Raw genomic sequence first — 6,000 nt, 5'->3', positions numbered from 1 at the left:
GGAGCAGCAGCAGGTTCAATGAGCAGCAGGCAAAGGAGGCACCCCTGTAATCAGCAGCCCACTGGGTAAGGGCACCACTGGCTCTTCAGTAGGGTTTGTGGAGTGTAAGAAGAAAGCATTGCAGCACTCTTGTATGGAGCTGAGGTAAAGCTGTGGGAGATCTCAATCACTTCTGGAGGAACAGAATGTGGAAATGCATGGGGCAGAATATGTATGACAATTCTGGAGGAGGAAGTCTTGACAGAATGCAGACAGAGTGGGGTCAGGGAAATTAAGTATGGACATAATTGCTCACAGTACCATACACAGTTTGTCCCACACTGTAGATATGTTTAAAAGAATTAATCAAAGACTGGGAACTATCATTCTATCCCTAGCAACACACTCTTCAGAATGCAGCTAGAGCTCTAAGACGGAGTGTGTAGGTTTTGAAGCCTAAGTTCAAGTCACTTCAGGAAGTATTTTTTCAGCTTCTGCTACTTTGAAGTAATCTTTTCCAGTCTGTTCAAGGGTATACACTGAGGAATGTGTTCAAGACCTAAAATACCAGCAGAAACTGTACATGTATTTGCACCCTCTAATTCAACACAGTGCAATGTTCTGCTGTTGCACTGTCTTTGGGGGAAATGGCTGTAGTGCAGAAAGAGTTTCTTGTTGTGTCACCACATGGTGAGGTTGTATCGGTGAGGAATTAATTAGTCTATGCACTGCTGACCTGCCTGGTATTTTAATTACAATTTTTCATCTAATCATGGTATATGAAAGGAAAACTACTTACATTTACATTTCTAATTCTTCTAAATGTGGGTGCTACACCAGTCACTCATGATGAGAGATTGACAGCAACTACCCTCATGTGAAAATCTGGTGTAGTGAGTGTTGTCATCTCTGTTCCCTTTTTGAGATGCTAGGCATTATCCTGTGAACTTCTTAATTTCTCCTATGGCTTGTTCAGGGCTAACACCAACATGTCAATTATATGACAATAAAACCCCGAATCTTCAGGTCTTGCAATAGAACCTTTGGCAGCAGTGCAACAATGAGTGGTGGGACAGAAACTCACTGGGGAGCAGTGAGGGGGAAGACAAGAGATTTGCCATGAGAAGATGTATCACAGAATTTATTGCAATTCTTATAGCTTCGCATAAGATTTATTAAAAAAAACAAAATATTTTTTTTAAAAAACCAATAGGTTCATATAGGATGTTTCCTAAGTCCTTTCTGCAGAGTTGCTCAGACAAAAAGGGAAAAGTAGCCAAATGGTGTCCACAGTGGGGAACTTGAGGAGATGGTGGACTCACTAATGCTGGATCTTCCCCAGTGCTTCTTATTGTTCAGACTTTGCCTCTTTAAGTCATTAGATACATGTTGAATTTTCAAGCTGGCAGAACTCATATACACACCCTCATATCAGAACAGCTTCTTTCACAGTTTGCTGGGGGCTGAAAAAGGGAATAGTATTTGTGACAAGATGGCAACAGTAAGGCAGATGTGTCCTTGTACACAATAATAAGATTTTATTTCACACAAAAAAGGGATTCAACACAGCAGTGAATAAGGAGAGAGGCTGCCATACTCTTCTTGGCACTGTTTTAATCTTCCACATGACCTTTTCATGTAGCCTCTTCTGGTGCTCCCCATGATCTCAGTTATTCCTGCAAGACCTGTCAAAAATTTCCAGAAAGAACATTCCATTTCTAAAAGTTTAGAAAAAGTTATATAAAATGAGAATTAATACAAATCAAAAATGAAGCTACTTGAATAAAAGTATCCTTTATATACCTCTTCAATATCTTGTTTTCAAATTAAAAAAAAAACCAGCATAACAAACCAGCAACAAAATCCTCCTCTCTTACTAAAGATTTTATTTAGACTACTTTGTAATAATTCCTTTCCTCTTTTTAATAGTCTTGAACTATCTCATCACAGCTTTAATTAGGATAACCTTTTATCTGTTTATGTTGTACAGTGACATTTGAAGATTGGCCTTCAGTGAGAGCTTTGGGTAATGTGTACACTGAGGCTTCTGAAACTTCTTCTGGACAAGCTGCCAGCAAACAATTACCCTTCTAAATGTCAATAAGCTAGACATCAATTGTCAGCTTGCATCATTTCTAAAAGCCTGCTCTCTCTGTAGATTACATCAAAAGTGGAATGCACGCTTTAAAAAATAGAACTTGATTTTAATCATGTATTAAGCATTTTTATCCCTTGGGACTTGGGTAAAGAGTGTTACACTTCAGAGACTTTAAGTTACTCTTGTACTGTTCCAAAAACAAAATGAAGATTTACAGAAAAATTTCTAGAATATTGAGCAGAGGCCCTAAAGTGTTGTTTTTAATGCAAAGTTACATCAAAAAAGGATGTTTACTGAGAGGAAAAATACAGAATGGCAATTTTAAAGAAGTATCAGTACTAACATTGGTTTGTGTTATTGGTGCATGGTTTGGAAAGTAATTGTGGCTGGTGTTGAGTGCATCTATTGACAAAACCATGTGTTTTACAGGTTAAAAATACTAGTGTTGAAGAAAACACACTATTTACTTTTCACTGTCATGTAGCCATTTGTTTTTTCCCATCTCATATTGGTGAGTTAACTTTTGTATCACAACAAGATAATCACTAAACTTTACCAGCAATGTCTTGAGCAATAAGCTAATTTCTCTTGGTGTCACACTGTTCCTCCCTTTTGGCACATCCAGATTTTTCTGGATTGGTAGGAGATGTACATGTCTTTCAGTAGGTTCCATGGCTGAGGCAGCTTCTAACATAATCTCCCTCTTCATTGCAGTGATACACTTGAAGAAGAAATTACAAAGTATTCTACATGATACACATATATACACACATATATATATAAATGAAAAATACCTTAGAATATGAAGAAAATAGTCCACCAAATGACTCTACCTTCCTTTATTCCTACCTTTCCTTGCTAAAGGACACATATTTTTAAATTATTGACCATCCAAAACAATTTACGATTATGGCCTCCAACAGGGCAAGCAAATTCCATTCCAAGCAAATTTCTAATATCCCTTTTAAGGTTCTCTTTTACTTTGGCCTTGATCACAAGTGTAAAGTTACAGGGAAACATGTTATGCTAGCTCTATCGAGTAATAAAATAAATGATGGGAGATGGAGAGACCTCTTCAGTGTTGACTCCACTTGCAGAGCTTGGATGTCGTTCAGTGGTTAATTAGAGATATGCTACTGAAGTAAAGTTACTAACTTGACTTATTACCAACTTTTTCTTCATCTTACAGAGCTTTACCAAGTGTAATGGATGTGAGATGTACTGACATAACTGTCTACACTACATATCATCAGAAATATTGTTAATATAATTGTTACCACTAGGAGCAATGAATGGATGAGCTGAAGATCTCCGTCTTAGTAAGCAAAAAAAAATACTTAATACAATACTTTTGTCTTACTGTTGGTTGCTTTTCTAATACAGACTTTTTCTCTCTGCCACATCAAATAAACTCTTAATCTCTTTTAACCTGAGTAAGCCAAAGAGAATATTACCATTGCTTGTCTGTGTCTTCCACTGGGTAGTGGTTTACCCCACCTGGCAACTTAGCTCCACACAGCTGCTTGCAGACTCTCCCCTGGTGGAATGGGGGAGAGAACTGAAAGGGTTGAGATAAAGTTTAATAAGTAAAGCAAAATCTGTGCCTATAACAAAGAAAAACAAGGTGTGCATTCACTGCTTCCTGTGGGATGGGAGATGTTCATCCATCCCCAGAAAAGCAAGGTTCCATCAGATTTAATGGTGTTTTGGGAAGAAAAACAACATTACTTTAAACATCCTCCCTTTCTTCTTCCCCAGATTTATATGCTGAGCATGATGCCATATAATCTAGGATATCCCTTTGGTCAGATGGGGTCAGCTGTGCCAGCTGTGTTACCTTCCAAATTCTTGTCCACCCCCAAACACGTTGCTGGTGGGGTGGGGTGAGAAGAAGAAAAAGTCTTGACTCTTCAAGCACTGTTCAGCAATAACAAAAGCATCCCTGAATTATCAATAGTTTCCTGCACAAATCCAAAACCATATCAGCTATTATGAAGAAAACTAATTATGGTAGCCAAAACCAGCACATGCTGTGTGAAGAAACTAATGTTACAATGACATGGCTGTTGCAATTGGACTTGCATTCTACAGAAATCATTCATCTCTAGTAATCTAAAACTTAGGAAGCAAGTCAAGGCAGTGATCGAGGCTTCACTATAGTCAGGGGACGGAAAGTGGGTAATTCCTCCCACCTCTTTTAGACATAAGCTCAGAGTGAAATGAAGCACACTCTGGAGATGCATCCAGTCATTCACTGCACTGGAAACATAGATGTGTAACTTAGACATGATGCTTAACTTCTAGATTTCTGAAGTTAGATAAATCCAATTCAAACAGCTTGCTCATTGCTGTTTAACAACCTGAATTAGCTCATGTGAAAGTAAATGAAACCTTACCATTGATGTCCATGGGACCATACCCATGTTCTAACAGCAATATAGTTATAATATTGTGTCGTTCCGATTGGGAACGGCTGGAAGGAACGACACAGACTCTCAGGGAGTCAGAACAAGAGGATCCTTTAGTTTATTGCTTGCAGGCTTGCTTTATAGACAGATACGTGGAAAGTACAGAAAGGAAACTCTTATTGGTTAGTAAACTGCTACATTACCATCATTGGTCAGTGGGGTACACCACCCCCCTGACTTTCTCCTGCAAGGAAAACAAGGAACACATAACAACACCTGCAAGGTTGTTTTGTGTTCCTGAGGATTGTTTTAATTCTTTCTCATATTTTTCCCAGTCTACTTTCTCAGGCCCAGCCTGAGAAGCTGTGCGGCCTGTAATCTGTACAGGCACTGTCAGAATTTAGCATCCATAATATTGCATTAATGTCTTCTGCTAACAGTTGTGATAATGATAGTGCTGATATGTGATCACTGAAATTCCTCAAGAGATAAAATCAGCTGACAATTATTTCTGAGGATGGACTTCCTGTTGACCCATAAATCTCTATTTATTTGCCCTTCTTCTGACACCATTTGAGCATCAGACAGCTCACTGTTCAGAAAGAAATGTATTTTCCATTTTAGATTTGTACAGGCTGGATTAGATCTCTTCCATTGGCAAGCATTATGAAACCAGCATACTTACCTACTGAGTATTGACTGGAAGTTCTACTTGTAACTGATTCATCTTTTCATGTGTTCCTAAGAACTTATTAAAAAAAAAAAAAAACAGGCCTAAGGCAGATCAAATAGAAAAGGATAGAAGGGATTCAGAGGGATCAAAGTGAGGAAAGGTTATTCCCAAAAGCCTTCTGAAATGGCAGGCTTCAAGTCTTCAGCACTGAACTGAAAGTACTCTACAGTTATTATCTATTTGCAAACAGAGCTTGGAGCACGCCAACAGGGAAATGGTCTCTCTCTGTAGGGATCTTTCTACATCCCAAACAAAACCTTGTTTCTTAAATTACACTTGTCTTATGAATTAGGAATTTTCAGCTCTCCTTCTGCATTCCTTTTGCATTTGTATAACTTACTCTAAGTGTTGCTATGGTGTGCAATGGGCTGGCACAGCATTGATTGGAGCGATATTGCTCTAGCAGCTGAGCTTACTCAAAATGTTCCAACACTCAAGGTATTTCTGAGCATGTATAAAGCTTCATTTAGACTTGACATATTGTTTCTGATATCTCCTTGTAAGTTGTACATTCACTGTCTCTCATTATGAATTATAGGCTCAGGATGACACAATCTTTTGAAACAGCTTGGTTCAAAAACATTTACTTTTTGTTGATCATCCCCTCCTAAAAATTCACATTTCTTTTAGCTTCTGGAGATATTCTTACTAATATGTTCTATGCCATTAAAGATTTTTGCAAGTCAGTAAGCATTGCTTTACACATACACTTAATAATATAATTTGTTCAGAACTCTTAACATTTCTTATTTTGGCTTATTTTGAATCTTCTGCTGTTCTTA

General features: G+C 38.0%; 1 long non-coding RNA gene across 2 annotated transcripts in view; it reads right to left on the bottom strand.

The window, feature by feature from the left end:
• Nucleotides 1-1,138: 1,138 nt before the first annotated feature.
• Nucleotides 1,139-6,000, bottom strand: part of LOC107199834 — a 55,880-nt gene continuing 51,018 nt past the window's right edge. For both annotated transcript variants that reach the window (XR_004496215.1, XR_004496213.1), the window contains exon 6: nucleotides 1,139-1,664. This is a non-coding gene — a long non-coding RNA (uncharacterized LOC107199834). The remainder of the gene's footprint in view (nucleotides 1,665-6,000) is intronic.

This window comes from Parus major, chromosome 2 (genome assembly GCF_001522545.3).
Source record: "Parus major isolate Abel chromosome 2, Parus_major1.1, whole genome shotgun sequence".
In the NCBI taxonomy this organism is placed as follows: Eukaryota; Metazoa; Chordata; class Aves; order Passeriformes; family Paridae; genus Parus; species Parus major.
This window is presented reverse-complemented; position numbering and strand designations above follow the sequence as displayed.